The sequence below is a fragment of the Leguminivora glycinivorella genome, chromosome Z (genome assembly GCF_023078275.1).
Source record: "Leguminivora glycinivorella isolate SPB_JAAS2020 chromosome Z, LegGlyc_1.1, whole genome shotgun sequence".
NCBI classification, from domain to species: Eukaryota; Metazoa; Arthropoda; class Insecta; order Lepidoptera; family Tortricidae; genus Leguminivora; species Leguminivora glycinivorella.
The window spans coordinates 46,909,342-46,927,529 of NC_062998.1; the positions used below are offsets into that span (position 1 = coordinate 46,909,342).

The 18,188-nt window shown below is 36.7% G+C and overlaps 1 protein-coding gene and 1 long non-coding RNA gene across 4 annotated transcripts in view; one reads left to right on the forward strand and one right to left on the reverse strand.

Moving 5' to 3' along the window:
* LOC125240890 (protein NDRG3) overlaps positions 1 to 18,188 on the forward strand; it is a 112,330-nt gene that overhangs the window by 12,500 nt on the left and 81,642 nt on the right. The window lies entirely within an intron of this gene.
* LOC125240891 lies at positions 15,876 to 16,992 on the reverse strand. Its single transcript, XR_007178688.1, has 2 exons — positions 16,548 to 16,992; positions 15,876 to 16,154 (listed from the first exon to the last, which is right to left on the reverse strand). It is a non-coding gene; the product is annotated as an uncharacterized LOC125240891 (long non-coding RNA).

Genomic DNA, 18,188 nt, shown 5'->3' on the forward strand with positions numbered 1-18,188 from the left:
ATACTAAACCCGAGTTTTAACTGTTTCTACGAAGAATCATTACGCTCACATTCAAAATACATAAGGTTATGTGACTTAAAGATTGAGGCCGGGCTTTTTGCTCTCAAAGGACAGTAAAATATCGTCCTGTTGACAAACAAATGTAACTTCAAAAGGTATTTTTATCAACACTCACACGTGTATATACATAACGAATAATTTGTTTATCAAAGTGACTACCTCCACAAACGCCTGCTTTACTCGTAAACCAATTACCGATATCGATTTAGCGTCTCTCACATTTATGTTGCCTTTTGTTTGTTGTGTGTTTGTTTTGTTTATCCGTCAGTCCGTTCTGTGCAACGAAGCCAAAAGTCCACCATGCTGCCGTACTTATTCCACTAAATATCACTGAAATTAGGTCGCCGGATCTTGGGGCCTAGCCAAGATGGCAATTGTTGATAACAAGCTACCAACTTAATGTATGGAAATGAATATGTGACCATTCATTGCATCTTTAAACGAGTTAAACGTTAATTCTTTTCGATCGTAGTTTGGCGGTATACGATTCTCAGCTTGTTCAATTGAACTGAGGATTTATTAAAAACTTTATTACATTGAAATAAGTTCTATGTAACGTTAATTTTCACAGACACATTTTTACAGAAAGTTTATTCTCCGACCCCGAACCGAGGTGCAACTAACGACATGTCGGTCGTTAAAATCCTTAAAGGCGTTTGTATATGGTTTGGGTACCTCACCCTACCACTACACTAGTAATTACAGTGCTTTTAAGAACCGCGGTTTTTATTTTTACTAATAAACTTTACTCTTATTTACTACTCTCTTGCACTACAAGTTAGGATTTTTTAAAAATTTAAAATCGGTTATCTATTACGGACAGTCGGACACGAGACACCCCGCATATTCCAAAATAAAGAATGAAGAGCTGTCAAGATAGAATAGTATTATAGCTACCTAGTTACCTACCTGCCTTTTAAAGATTGAACGAAGGATTGGACAAAGTCTCATCGACATATCACCAAAATTTCACGATATGTTTAAAAATAATTAATAGTTACAGATCTTGTCATTATTGGCAAAATCAATATCCGAAAATTACCTATACTATGGCAATGAGCAAGTTCCTTGGCGATCGCTCATACAAGATTAGACATATCACATCACATACCTATTACCTATATTGACTGATAATTAATTATACACAGATGAGAGATGACATACTGGATAGATTGCAAACCAACGTACCTAATACCAAAGAGCATTGAATCACTACGTTTTAAGAGTCGGCACTCTCGAACAACCCTCGAACCGATTTATGCAGGCGTTTTTTCGACGGTCGTGAGGTCATGTCACTGCTACCAACACAAAGAAAAAATCGCTAGGGCTCGACCAACCCAGTCCCTAATATTTATCGATATCGATAAATTTGCGATATTTTGCAGTATGGCGACTTAACAGTAAATTTATAGTATTTATACATATATTTAAAAAAATGTCTGGGATTGCTGTCAGAGGCGTATTTCAAGGATTTGGCGTTGGCATCCTGAGCCAGTCAGGATTAAGTGACGATAAAGTATGAAATTTAAGAAAAAACGCTGCTTCGCTATTCTAAAAAGAGCCTGCCGCCTTTAATACGCCCCTGTATAAAATGAATAAAACAAAAGCAAAATATACTATCACTTTTCTTTTACATGAAGTAATTTTTCAACTACTTTACAGCACTTCTCACTTGCTTCAATCTTCGTGTTTCTTGCATGTTTACCAGGGAAAGTTAATATTTACTGCAAAAAGCCTTGAAAACCTTTGCCCAACATTATCTTCATACAGGAGATGGATAAATATGCCGAATCTTCGTTACCTGTTAAAATTACCCATAATCGTCATCTGAAATAAAGAGATTATCGATAAGTTGGTCACACTCTATTGGTATTTTAGGTTATTTGTTTGTTTACGAAAAAACTTATTTACAGAATGTTTTCGTTTAAATCGTAGACTGTAAATGATAAGTACTACTTTATAGTATTTTATGCAACTGGTGGTTAAAAGAGGTCAAAAAAGGTGAGTGGCGTGGGTAACAATTTGAGGCGAAGCCGAAAATTGTTAATAAAGACGCCACGAGCATTTTTTGACTCAGTTAAACACCGTTGCATACAATACTTTTTCTACGACCAAGCACTTATTTTGAAAGAAAATTATAAATTCAACAAATACCTACTTTCAGTCATCTTAGTTATCTAGGTGGACCGCCTACCATTTTGAATATGCAGTTTGAGTGCAAACATGAAAATAAAACTGTCTATGGTATGGTTCTTTGAAGCCTGGCCACTAAGACGAATCGAGCCGAGTTGAATCGAGTTCTATACATTTGAATGCGATTCGACGCGTCGCCAATGAACGCAGCAGAAAACGAAGGAGTCTCGACTCTGCGAATTGGTTTGTTAAGTTGGTAGCAATGTATTTACTGAACTGTAAAACAGCTATATCGTGCGACTGCTACTAAATGTTTTCAGGGTATAGACTAGATAGACTTGTCCTGACATCTTTTATGTAGGGTTTTAAAGTTCTATGCACGACCTTGTAACTCACGAATAACAGTACGGGAGTAGAAAAAATTGATTAAATGAGTAGGTAATTGTTAGCAACTGGAAACGAAAATATAATAAAATACTAGTTACCGACCTGCATATATCCAGTGCAAAGCTAGGCAAAAACAAGCCACCATCACAAATTTCACACTTTCTTATTGGTTTGCCCGAAATTTCAATAATAACTTTAGTTATTTTATTATTTACTTAACTTACAAAATTCAAACAACTTACGACAGATTTGACGTTGACGACTTGACGTTTTGAAAAAAAAAACACGTAGGTCAGGCCATAGACTAAGGAAATATGAAACTCTATTATCTATGTATTTTTGCTACCAAAATATAATGGACCTTGGTACTATTAATAATAGATGTCATTTTGATTTGATAGCATTTTTTTTGTGTCGTAATGTTGATGATATTATCATACTATGGAGTGACGATGGGCTGCCTAATACCATGTAACAAACGTTGGTATTGAAGTATCGTTTTCATATTTAAACTGAAAAGTTGAACTTCCGTGTCAAATACATGTTTCATTTTCAAGAAATAGGAGTTATCATTATCGGTACTTACTGAAATGTGAAACTACCTAATAATTGAAATTCTATTAACATTGTTATAACTTTGAATTCCACGTATTGTTTTAGTTGTTTACGTGGCATTGAACTATCCCTGACAATATTACGAGTATATTCTATGAACCAACTCTACTACAAATTACTAGCACAATATTCACAGTTTACTCCACATGCTACTTAAATAGCAACCTAAATTTCTGTGTCCTAAATTTCCACCTGCGATAAACGATAACTGGTAACAAGGCTGCATTTTGGTAGCTTTGCGATCCTCTCTAGCGTTAAAACACTTTGTTCAATTACAAAACACATAAGCATTATCTTGTTACTTGTCATAACCAGTCGACCCAAAGAAAGTATGTACGATTTTGCTTTATTTCCAAAATGTAACTTTATTCTTATAAATAAGAAATTATTTTTTATTTTTCTGTGTAGGTATATGAGTTCGTTGCATGACACAGTCTACGGTAAGCATTAAAAATCTACAAAATCTTCCGGATGTTTATCGTATCAAAACTGTATTGCATTTTTGATAAATTCTTAGTTCGATGATGTTTGATATCGGCAAAAAAAATTGTTTCGGCCAGTGGTACTAAGTCAGGTGTAAAGTGCAGTTGACGAATCCAGTCATCCAGTGGACCTCTTGTTAGCGCAGCCGTCTTTTTCTAACCAAATTCCATCCAAATCCAAAGTCCATCAGAATCTAAAATCAAGAAGAAAGATCAGTCATTTAAATCCAAAAGTGATGGATTCAACATTGAAATACGAAATGTTTAATATTTTCATATTTTCCAGAAGACCGTAAGCTGCGATGGTTTGGCATTATGTCGATTAAACTAGCTACATTATTCGCGAGTTCGATAAATCTTCCTGTCATTTAATCCGGGAATTGTAAACAGATTACTATGGGTGAATATTTCGGAGTGAATAGAATCATAGACTTAGTAAGTTGATCTAAGTAGTAGAACTTTTGCTGTAACCAAATGAATCATTCATCCGAAACGCTTCAACAGCGGTTTGGCTTCTACTGTTTTGTTTATTGTTGATCTAAATTAAACTGTCATAAAATATATATTTACGTGTTATAATTGTATTGTTTTAGATGAATAAAAAACGCCCAAGTCGTAAAAAAACTTCAATGAAAGTGTTCGAAGAACCCGGTTCGTCTCGAGACATTACACCAAATCCTTATAGCGATGACGGCGAATACGGTTCGGACAACAACTACGACCCGGAGGGGATTTCGTCTCCAGTAGCAGCTCGTCGAGTGACTTTGTTTTTCGACCAAAACGCAAACGAACACGGGATGAACCTAAAACTCATACAAGAATGTCTTTATCTGAAGGGCATTCGTCAGACTCTGATTCTAATTCTGATACTGAGAGTGTCATAGAAGATACCGAAGATTGTTTGTCCTCGAGCTCAGAGAGTATATTTGACCTTCCCGATAGGGCACCATTCCAAAAAGAATATTCCTACACCATTGTCAGATTGCAAGAACCAAAACGCCTTACCGCCATCTAAGAAGCCTAGAACAGGCAACTTCGACTTCACACATGACACAGATGCTGACACCCTTTCGCTTGCGTCTGATGTGATACGAAGAGTATTAGAAGATGACTTTACTTTAGAGAACGTATCACTACCACCCGACTAGGGTTGTAAAAAAACGGTTTTTTTTCTGGCTTGAAAAAAAAAACATGAAAAAAAACCGTGGAAAAAAAGTTTTTTTTCTGGAGTATGTTTTTTTTCTAACGTACGAAATCTCAAAATTTGCAAAGTAGTTAATACTTTTATACGGTTTTTAGACTTACTGTTAACTATTAAACGAATTTAATCAAATAACTTTAATTTCTAGTCTCATAAAAGTAACATTTACGAAATCTGTAGTTTGTAGTTATCACTATTTACTGTTGGCAACACCACCGCCTCTCCACGCTGCACGCCGCATCGGGGATTCCCCAATAAACGTTTGTATACTGAATCAAAATGTACGTTATTGTTATTGAAACACGTTACAACTCACGAAAAACCGTTATTGTCGTATTATTTGTTCATCTGAAAAGAAAACCATATTTAGAAAAAAAACCAAGGTGCTCGGTTTTTTTTCATGTTTTTTTTCATAATTCTGAAAAAAAACATTTGTTTTTTTTTCTATTTACAACCCTACACCCGACCCAGCAGAGCAGCAGCAGCAAAGTAATTTAGATTCACCATCACAATCTAAAAGGAAGAATGAAAACCCAGGTTCAGTATTGGAGGTAGCTTCTTATTCTAAAGACACAAATGCTAAGCCTTTCTCTATTTCAACGCCAACACTTAGAAACTCCTTACCACCTCAACCTGAGGAAGGGGAAGCTTACCAAGTTGCTTCAAAATTACCGTCCCCACCGAAAGTGATTGAAGACAATCTGAACAATTCACCGCAGCCATCAGCAAGAACAGAAGACAACGAGCTTCGTCCAAGTTAGCCAATAATATCTCCAGTTCATCTAAAAGAAGCCATACTCTCCTCCGGACCAATTTCACCACCCATGCAGTGTCCCGAAGAGGGGTCACATCGTCAGGAAATATTGCCCGATTCAGGTAATCTAACGCAGGTGCTATCTTCCCAGACTTTACGTAGCTCCGCAGATCGAGAAGATACTGAAGGTACATTACATTCATCGCCTCCTAGCGACAATGTTGCCACTCCTACTCTTCAACTATCAACACCGGCTGAGGCAAACCTACCTCAATCAGTTTCTGAACCTGGTAATGAAGTAGTTAGTCCCGTAGAGCATAGATCCCGTAGTCGCACTCGAGATTCCGATTTGTCTGCTCGTCGAACCCAACGGCGCCAACAAAGTTCACCTCGACCTGACACATGGGAGACTTCAATAAGTGATATCCCTGTATTTGATTTTGACGAAAGTTCAACTGGTGTGCAATTTGAGCTTAGAAGAGATGCCTCACCTTTTGATATTTTCGAGAAATTACTCTCTCCAAATATTGTGAAAATTGTGCCGTTCTAGCAGACCGTCTACCAGAACAGCTAGAAAATATACCTATAAGGATATAGATAAAGAGGAACTCTTCAAGTTCTTAGGTTTATGTTTGCTAATGGGGCAAATAAATACCCCTCAAAAGCGAAAACTCTTTACATACACCGACGTCTTATACTTCCATCCAGTATTTCTGCATGTAATGTCTGCCAGGAGATTTGAGCAAATATTACGATGTTTATGTGTGTCGGAGCTAAATGCTAAAAAAAAAGATAAAATAGTAAACTTCATTGATGCTGTGACTGAAAATTTTCGCAAATGTTATAAACCTAACAAAGAGTTGTCGTTGGATGAATCACTTCTTCTATTTAGAGGCCGATGGTCATTCAGACAATATATTAAATCCAAAAAAGCACGCTACGGTATCAAGTCTTATGAACTAGCAACTTCAGACGGTTATATGCTTAACATGGTTATGTATGCAGGAAAGGATGACGATGACCCAACTGAGAATGGTAGAAAAACGGAGAAAATTGTCATGCGTCTCATGAAGCCATTTTTGATGAAGGGACACTGGCTTTTCATGGACAATTATTATAATACGGTAAATAAAACCGTCACTAAAATCTAACTTGATACGACGTCGTGCTTTCGTAACAAAACCAATGATCATGTTTGTTGATAGAACGTCAAGATACGTTGAAATAGCAGGGACGTGATATGACGCTGTGCAATGTTCGCTGTATAATATTATATGTTTCGTGGAAGAACGTCAAGAGACGTCCGAAATTGATTGACGTGATGAGGCGTTGTGACGTTAAGTATGTTGTATAAAATATGTTGTGTTACACAACGTCCAGAGACGCCAGAACGATTTTGACGTGACTAGACGTTGTGCTTTAGCTCAATAACTTTTGAATAATATAATGAGTACGACGTCTGAACACGTTGACGTGTCAACACGTTGTGTCTGGATTATTTACTTATTAGCCTTATTCTATGATACAACGTTATTAAACGTCGACGTTAATAAACGTTTGTGACAAATAATGTATCCTTTATCGTAAATGTCTTAGTACAAAGTCGGTTGCGCACGCGAATTAAACTGTCATAATTTATATACTACAGGCAGGTGCTCTATAACATGAGTCTGATTTACGCGTAATCTTGAAGACTTAGGGCTGGTTGCATCAAACCGTCTGACAACCGTTAAAGCGTTCGTTAAATTTTATTGTTTGGGAAGTTCCATAGACGTCTGCTGCGTGACGATGATGTGTCTGTGAAATGTGGTTGATGCAACTGGCCCTTAATTCATTATCTAATTGTATAAATAACATACTTAGGCCCACTTGCATCAACCACTTAACTCAGGGTTAGTGGGCTGTCAACTGTCAAATCCCATATAAAATAGGGTTACCTATATTTTCGTTGGTGCAAGTGGCCCTTAGTAAATGTGGATGTTTTTTGAAGTTTTAGATTAAAGGTGTTGAAATAAACAAAACGACGTTAACTATTATTATATTTAAAAAAAATCAGCGGAAGTAAACATATGGTTTTTGCAATAAAAAGAGCCTCATTATCAGGTTACACAGATGGGCGAATTTCTATTAATATTATATAAGATACAAAAAATGCTTGTTATTTTTTCCCTTTACACTGCAGTATTGTTATAAAACAACCGTTGTTGTTTGAATTCTCTCCGTAGTTACCAGCGTGTATCTAATAACAGGGCAGCCCTGACAACACTATCGGGTTACACCGTCCGAACTCTTTTACACGGTATCGCATTTCACGATTTATTTATTTTCAACTCTACATACCCCCTTTAAGGTGTAATTTTATGTGGAGTACAGTTCATTTCAATCACGACTCTGACCACGTACTGGCTATCTCTTCACAATCCGACTAGAGTATCGATTGGATCGGAACTTGAATATCTAATAGAAAGCGTCAAAATAATGTGAAGTTGATAGTTTTAGTCGGTGAAAACTACACTCTCCGTTATCTAATAGATATTATTTACTTTGAATTTCAATTACGGCAACTTATTATCTTAATTTTAATCAGACTACATTTTTAAAAATTAACTCTAATGCACGTTTAGGAAAACCCGCGTAAAGCGCTGAATCAGTCGATCTTATTTGTAAAATTTGGACAGTTTTGAATACTGAAACTGGTAATATTACGTATATCCTGTACTACAATCTTCTCAGAGTACATTTTTGGAATAACGTTTTGAAATTAAGTAAATGAGGGTAAGACGAATTCATTTTCAGAAATTACCTAAAATTAAGTGACAATTTCTTTGAAGACCTAACGCCGAAGTTATTTCGGTATTAAATTAATCTGCAACGTTTACTTAAGTTGCTGTTATTCATAAGTGATTATAATTTTTGGCAATTTTTTGAAAACTTCACCGTCACAATTGTTACCACTTCTGGACATTTTCTCATAATTTGTTAGACCAAGTAGAAAAAGTACTATAATATGTTATATATTTGTAAACTACTCGCAAAGCCCTTTCATTTGATATTATATACAGTATGATTAAACACTTGCTTGCGATGTCACTATTTTTCACATGGGGTACATGACCTCTTAAATAGGGTACATGAGTTTTTTTTTTCAAACTATCAAAACGATTTGATGGAGTGTAGGTATGTAATACATTATACAATGATATCGTGGCAGGGTCGGTCGACTCTTTATACATGTATGATATCGAAATTAGACTTGGCAGGGTACCTTTTTGATTTTTGTCGACTTAAATTTATACTAATGAAAATACGTGTTTATAAAATAGAAATTGTTTCTAAAAAAATGTGTACATTTTTCTATTGGTGCTTTATTTTATACTTAGTGTAAAACTAATCTTATGCGGTAACGATAACTTATTTGGCTTGAAAACGGTTTAAAAGGCTGTTTTTCAAACTTTTGGACTGGAGCAAACTGAATAACGTTAGTTTCAGTAAGTTTTATATATTTTACCGCAACTAGTTCAACATGAAATCGGTCGTGCTGCGTCGTTATTTGCACCAAGTTGCTAATCGTGTTAGCGTAATACTCTCCACACCTACGACTAACCGCGTTTTATTGGCGTAAACCGAACCAGTATTAACTTTGCTCTAACCTCTATGGTTCATGGACTTCACGGTAATAACGATAATATTCGTGTCGAAAAAACAATCGTCACACAGCTGTATTATAATAATTATTGAAACGCAATGCCGTGTCTGTCCGTGTCTGAAATACTGATATTTCGGAGCTGATTGTAAATTAATTGAAAAGTAAACCCGCATGGTTAATGATATATTTAACTTCAATGGTAACTCCAAAATATGTACGTCTTTACGAAACTTCGAACTTACCTAAATAAATATAAATACTCTCTGGTATTAGTTAGCGATTGAAATGTTCGTTATGTATGAATGAACTACAATTTCTTTTGAATAGCATATTTAGTTCACTACCAGTATAACCTACGCCTGAGTGTGATCAGCCTCTGGTACATTTACTATGAAACCACTTCATTAGATACAGTAAGGGACTAAGCTATTAAATCTGAATAGACACTTTAATTAACAGAAGAATAGTTAGACAGCGATTGTCCTTATCTCTGAATCCACGCGGCGCACATGGTTCCCTATTTTCTAATTTGATAAGATGCTTGAGCAGCTTGAATTAAACTCGACTAGTCTTTGAAAGCGACTGAAGATTCTCTTAAATATTATTATTTTGTAAACTTAACCCTAGATAAGATTGGAGATTGAATGGTACAGAATTGAATCTGGCACCATGGCACTATACTTCTTTTGACGTTCAGACGGCAACTGCAGCTATATTACAGTTTCAAATAGCTGCTGCGCCTTCGTGCTTACGCTTACATTTTACCAACATAAATTATTATTAAAAAAAAAATGTGTACCCATCATCCTTGTGTTTTCACCAGGTTTTCGTTTACGAAAAAGCAACTGGCTTAATATCACATGGAGATTTCGGATATGCGTTCCGAAAAACTCGTTGATACTAACCGGGGTTTGAAGCCGCATACGATTTGTGCGATTGAACTTCTTACACCTTTACTGCAAGCTACTAGCGCTTCCTAAATCCAAATCAAATAACAAAACCACTGAACGGTATTCGTTTAAAGTAAGTTATTCGTAAGTTATAAACGTTTCTACAAAAATAATCCCCTCTAGAAAGCTTACTGGTATAGCAGATACATATCCTGTAGATCTAAACGCGGCAATCAGTAACGGCATAAGTATGACTCGAACTTCAGTGTATATACTTTTTTACTCTTTCACCTCGTATTCCCGTTATTGGGTACATCGGGATATAAGCACGTAGCTACGAGAACCTTGGAGAACGCTTCAAAAGGAATAAATAAGAATTACAAAACATATTTTCTTTCATAGCCCGCTCTTTTGTTTGCGATGACGTGCCTACGTATGTTTTGGAGGAAAACGTGTCGTCGTACATTCTGACAGGTCATTAGAAGTAATTTTGGGATGGTGTTATTATTCAATCATGAATTGCGTCCTTGAATCGGAATACCTCTTCTAATAAAAGCTCGTGTCGCTTTACTTACCAATCTGGGCGACCGAGCTTCGCTCGGTTCTATTTTAATATATCACGTCTTTAGATAAAAAAAAAACTCTTATAAATACAAAAACAAAAAAAAAGACAAAAAACAAAAACTTAATTTCTGGCCGGGATTCGAAACCCTGACACCTACGATCTATCTGCGTACATTAGACCGACCTCGTGCGACTGAGCTACGCGGAATCGATGCGCGCCCGGCGAAATTAAGGACCATATTTTACGTTTACAAATGCGAAAGAAAAACTCATGAAAACTCGAAAATTCGCGTTTTCCGGGATCTAAGGCTACGCTAGATCGATTTTTCACCCCCGAAAACCCCCACAAAACAAATTTCAGCGAAATCGTTAGAGCGGTTTCCGAGATCGTCGGTATATATAAATAAATAAATAAATAAATAAATAAATAAATAAATAAATATACAAGAATTGCTCGTTTAATAGTATAAGATATCAACCAATTGGCCTTTGAATTTATTACAGACTGTTTATGGTGTAAAACCAGAGAGACATCGTTTTGTGTGTCTGGGCTGAACCATCGAATACCAGAGCCTAATTGTAATTAGACGCTATAATTGGTTAATAATATTAGGACCTGTAATTTTATCATTGCACTTAATTATTTGGCTCGGTTTTAGTAGTCCGTATGCAAATTATAACCAAATTACTGACTGAATTGTGTACGACATAATATATATCCAATTATGTCATTCATGTTGCCTAATGTAATATTGATAGCAGATGCACTACTGTGCCCCCCCGATTGTAGTTAGGTGCATGGTTAGCTGTCTAGGGTGCTGTCTAGTCTAATTGGTTATTTATTTCAACTTGAATATCAAAACAACTATAGGGAACAAATCAAATTATTTTATTGAATATTTTTGATTTGTTCTTTTTTTTAAGTAGTCAGCCGCCGCACCGCGTTGGCGGGCGTGTGGTCTAGTGGTAAAGACGTTAGCCGCGTAAGCTGAAGACCCGGGTTCGATTCCCGGCTCGGCCACCAGTGGGCCTTGTCGTTTTTTCTTTCGTGTATGATATCTATTTCAATTTATAATTGAATATCAAAACCTAAACACTATAGAACATTTACAACTAGGGTTGCCAACCGTACTATATAATATAGTACTGTACTATATTTTGGCCCAGCGTACTATATTTTATATGAAGCATATATAGTACGCAAAAGTACTATATTTTTGGGGTCCATGCCAGTGGCGAATTTACACTAGGGTCAAACCGCCAGGAGCGACGTTTTGATAATGAAAAAAATTTCGCGCTCGCTCCGCTCGCGCTTTTATTCACATTTAACCTTTACTGTACATTTCATTATTTCGTTCTGACCTGAAATATTGCAGTTACGTATAAAGCCACCGTTGTTTGCAAACATTTGTATTTTTTCCATAATATATTAAATAACGACATTTCTTAAGGGGATTCTCTACTCCGATGAGCTTCGATTTGAATCCATTGGTATTATGAATATTTATGAATATTACGATAGTTTCTAAAGCATATCATAGTAACAGAATCGTCTTTAAACAAACTAGCATTCCATAATTGGGTACCTACTTCACAGCTCATTGATTCTGTGATATTTAGCATCAAAGTTGAACTATTTTAGGAGCGAAACTGGCTCTTTGGTCAAAATTTTTGCCTTAATTAGTTTTAAATTAAAATCGCTTTTGCATTTTTATAAAAGTCTCGATTTCATTGAAGTAAAAATGTTTTTAAAACAATGTCAAATTTCATAAAAAATATAAGTACTTATAATATGGATATTTTTTTTTAAATATGGGTCTTGTAAAAAAAGTAAGTAGGTAACTATTGAAATTAATAATACATTGTGCAACAAGGGAGGTAAGGGGGACATTATAGACGCGTGTTATTATTCACGACTGCGTCTTTAATGTCCTTACCTCCTGGCAGGCAATTATGGTCGCGCGATAAATGATAAAACATCGGGCCATCCCTATCGCACTTACAAACAGTGCGATAGGGACGGCCTGATGCTTTATCATTTATCGCGCGACCATGATTGCCCTGCTGAGTTACACTCTATGTTTTTCATCACATTAGAGAGCAAAATACAGAAGAAACAGTCATAAGGCAAAACCTTCAACCGGCGGCGTTGCGACCAGTAGTGTATCTTGTCTTGATCTACATCAGATTATTCATATTAAATCCATTGTTTTTGATAACAAACACTTTTTGAATGAAAACAAACATGAAAATACTGCATATAAATTAAATGCAACGTTCAAAAAAGCATATAACTCATATACATACACACATCACATTTGTGTAGGAGGTAGGGCATAGCGAATGATATTCCGCTTTGTGTGGTAGGGCACAGCACAGCGGATATCGTCTCGCTCGAATCTAGAGCAGAGCCCAACTGGGGAAGTACCTCCGCCTTACAGAAGACCGCAGCCAAATAGCACTAGACCCTACTCATAGTGTTGTGTTCCTGCCGGTGAGTAAGGCTGCCAGAGCTCAACGAGGGTGCGGTGTGCTGATGACGGGAGGACTTACGGAACTAACTTCTTCCGTCTATTGTCCTTTGAGTCGTCGGCAACCCGAACCCTCCTTGGAACTTGTACACTCCTTTTTGCTGTGTACTTAACACAGCAAAAGGGAGTGTACAAGTTTCTAATGGGGTGGCAACGCGCATGTGACACTATTTGAGTTGCAGGCGTCCATAGGTTACGGTGACCGCTTTACATCAGGCGGACCGTATACTTGTTTGCCACCGACGTAGTATTAAAAAAAAAACATAATTGAACTAAAATTTTACTTATTTTTCATTCATTTAAATATTTTGATCTGTTGTCCTATCCGTTGCTAGGCAACGGTGGGTGCCTCGCGTATGCACGCGGTCAAGCGCGAGTAGAGAGCATATTGTCAGATTGTAAATTATAACAATTTATCTGAGTTAAATTTACTAAATAAATGCGAAACACACTGAAATAATTGTAAAAGATAAATAAAATGCATTTGTCATACCGTATAATATCTTTTTCCCCTCACTAGCTCGGAAACACGTGTTTTGTCCTTTAATACCAGCGGGTAAAAACGCATTTTATCCACTAGTGGGTAAAGTAATTTGACCTTGAATAAAGTCAAATTAACTGCTTTAAAATTGATAAAAGTAGGTGAATCTAGTAATAAAGATGATTTACCACCTGTTGAACTACTGGAAGCAGTGATAAACGCATTTTTTGCGTTGTAGTTTCCTCGCTATAGTGAGGGGAAAAGTTTTGTGTTACACTCGGGTGCAAATGTATTTTCCTTCTCGTGTGTTAAAAAACTCGCAAGTTCAGGATTCTATTCTCGAACCACTCGCTTCGCTCGTGGTTCAACTATAGAATCCTTTCACTTGCTCGTTTTTCAATTCCACACTCGGCGTTAAAATACAACTTTGCCCCCTTGTATAACAAATAACTATTATAGCTTAATAGTAAAATTTTGGTTGTGCAATAAAAATCCTTGGCAGATTGAAATATCCTTTGCCTGAAGTATTGTACGGATTGTATTCATTTTTAAAACTTAATCCATTATTCCCTTGGGAATAAAATAGTACATTATGCTTCAGTACACGTAGACGCAATGATACCTTTAAACAGCAAATGTGATGAAAAATAATATTAATGTCTGTCAATAAATTTAGAAAGTGATAGAAGACTCAATATTGCATATTTTTTAAGTTGGTAAATGTGAGCTTGGCAAATAAAACAATAAGTTGGGAAATGAACATTCGGCGGAATAAAATTGCGCGAAACGTGAGTTGGGAAGTGATATTCGGCCATGCAACTTTCGACGATACTTAAATAAGAGAACCAATGCAACACAAAACTTGTCAAAAATCGATGAAAACCGAATGGAGCCCCTTAGAGTGGACAGAAAGAACGATCTCTACGACTTGGTTATCGATATGTGTACCGTACTATATTTTATTTCGGTGTACTATATTTTTTAGATGGAATTTTCTAAAATACTATATTTCCGTAAAAAAAAGTTGGCAACCCTATTTACAACTGAAATGAAAGTTATTTCTGTAAATGAAATAAATTTTGCCAATTTATGTATAATAAAAATAGATTATTTGCAGTTATTGGGAAGGACATAGACGTATGACTTACATACGTCATTTAAGACCCTACCTACTTTCACTGTGCTAAAACGGTCGATTGGTCCACATACTCAAATCATCTTTTAATACAACCTTTCGCTCCGAAATCACTCCACCCAGCAGTAGATAACAAGGTGCCTACACGCTCGGTTACTGACTCAGTTCTCTCGTCTAGACAAAATTATTGTCCAGCTCTAACGAAGATATCTATAGCCAATAACCGCGTCTGTTCTTCAATAGGTACCCAAACTATTAGACGGTAGTTTATTGTCTATAAAATGTATTTGGTTTAGTATACGAGTTAATTTCATGTGCACAGTGGCCGTATTCTAACGCGATATAATGTTTATGGATATTAAGTGGACATACCAAGATTAACAATGCATGAACATTAATATAAACGTGTTCTAGAGTTATAGCTTGAACGATGAATAAATTGAGGACCTTATTTACAAAGTTAGCAACTTCAATAACAAAATATGACGAAGTGCCTGTCTTGTTAGTACTACCTAAAATTATCACCTGTATTCTGAGTTAAAGACTGTTACATGTTTAGTACAATTTAATTTATCTGAAAGCACTGTTTTATGTGTAAATTACGTTAATATTCTGCCAGAAACAATGGTAAAAGCGGCAGATGCCCTCTGGCTTTGTTTAAGAAAACAATAACTTCGGTAGCTAATCCATCCCCAAGGGAGTTAACCCAGGATAATTCCTTTGTCAACTCTTCATAACAATTGAACTGATTTTATACAGATGGGCGCTCTAAATTTAATGACGTCTACTCGTTCAACGATTCTCCCAAGTTGAGGCACGTGCTAGTCACACTTGTTAACGTTACAGTGCAACAATTACAGTTTCCGTCTTTTTCACTAGCCCGACCTTCAAGAGTTACAGTAGTTACAGTACCCGGCGATAATGTGTCGCGTTCTCTTGCGTTCTTACTCCTATCGTCTCGTTAGGTATGAGGAATTATAAATGAGGAGTCAGAAGAACGGTAAAATAATATTTATTCCCATAAATAGCTCAGCCGGTAAGATGGGTTAAAGTCGTGGTTCGTGAAAATACTAGTCAAGATTGGATTCCGCTAGTCGATTGTAGCCACAGTACTCCCCTGACGATGCCGAGGTGGTAGGCGCCGTTTTTCTGATCGGCGCTGAGTTCAGCGCTGCTCGAATCTGCGTGGCGCTGAGTCGGGGAAAAGGGCCAGAAGCAATACGGCAGGCGGGCGGCAAGCAGGAAGCCAAAAGAAGTCACTCTGGACTTGGGACCCTGGAACGCGCCATCATACCAAGCGTTAGAAACGGTTTATAAGCCTTTGTGAACACCAACGGCAAGAGGGAAAGCACTAGAGTAGTTGTGTTGCCGTGGAAATTCACAATTCAGATACGGAGATTACAAAAAGGCAATGTAAATTAAGAAAATGAGAAATTATTATTTTTATCACAAAATGGAGGGTTGGTTGACAAAAGGTCACAAATGTCACAATGACTATGAACAAATATATAATGAGGAAGATTACTTCTTTAGTTAAATGAGTACCTATGCATATTTAAATAGTGGCTATGGAATAGTTACTATTTCAATGTGCATAATAAAATTCCAAAGCAATAAAATAGCACTACGATATTCTAGGCAGCTAGCAAATAAAATATATCCACTTACCCAATTCGGGGTACACTATTAAGCATAATTAAAACACCACAGTAATTTAACAAGTTGAGGAACACGTAGGGACGCAGTTAAATTCGATTACGAATTTCGATAGGTATCTGATCCGTAGCAGAGATCGATAATTAACGACGTGCGTTCCACTCAACTTCAAAGATAAAATGGACGAGTGAGTGATGGGCGCAATGACACAGCGCCTCGACCCGTGCATTCATTCATGCACTCGCGAATGTGAACATTATTGGGAGTGAATGTTTACCGCGGCGCGACATATTTAAATCAATCAGCGTGATGATGATTTTATACTTGTAAATACGTAGTTTTAAGACATTATTGTTGTATATTTTAATATGTAATATAGTTTATTAGTAGTGTAGTATTTTTAGTTAGGTAATTTAGTAGTTTTAAATGTTTATTTTTTAAGAATGTAACGTATTACGTTACAAATGATTGCACATCGGTTTTTCGTCTTCGCAAAGCATTGTCTCTTTCTTGCTCATGTGACGTTAATTGTATCTTTCCAAAGACCGATGTGCAATCTTTATCACCGTTTACTGTACATTTATTTTATCATTTGCATAATGCCAGCCATCATACGTTTGCAACTGCATACGACACAGTGGACAGAACAACATTAACTGAACTACGTTATAAATACATACCTACTGATACCTATGTTAATGTCTATAGTGACTTGTGTTAACTTTCGGGAAACACGTGTCGAAGGGCTTCCTCACGAGAATACGAATATGTGTGTATGCGGAATTTAATTATGGTAATAGGCGTTACCAAGGTTTTTCACCGTTTTATTCAGAACGTATATTTTGACCCGTGACGTCTGCATTTCGTTGAATATGAGAACGGGTGTTCGTGCAGTTGGAAGGATTCCAGGGTAACAATTTTCCATTTATGGTCGAAGTTATTTTACATATCCGTAATAGCGCAGGCAATTAAACTGCAATTTTAACAAAGTAGACCAATTATAATGTAGGGTTTGTTCTTTAATGATATCTCGTAAAACTGAGACGCCTATGTAATTTTGATTTTCTACTCATCGACAAAGAATACTTAATACTCATCAAAGCCTCATCTTAATAAACTTTTGACCCAGACTGGATTGCTTATAAATAAATTGTACGTAGGTAGAAAGGCACTGTACCGCTGACTAAGTATAAAAAATGCCCTTATTCATTTTCGGTCCTCAAAGACGGATTGTTAGGTGAACGCTTTGAATACATAAAAATAGGCCTGACAAATTAATTCACCTACAATGAACGTTTTACCTCTTCGTGTCGCTTAATTTTGGCCACCACTCAACGTCAAGGCCGCCAAGCCCTTATGTGAACATAAAGCTGGGTTACGAACGATCCATGGTCATGAAATATTTGCGTCTGAAAGCAAAGACAATTTTATGAAGTCTAAGATTACGCTCATTGCGTAAGCGTCCTAAATCTTGGGATCCCTAAGATCCGAGTGCTAGGACGTGCTTGGTACATTCGGTTCCAAATTGAAAGTGCTGAAGTTACCCCAGCCTCTAGTTGGCCCTTCGCCAAGACGCCCGGTCGATCGTGCAGTGCTCGTACCTAGTCGAGCCGCTTTTCGACTCGACCTTATTTCCAAATGGTTTGTGTTTTA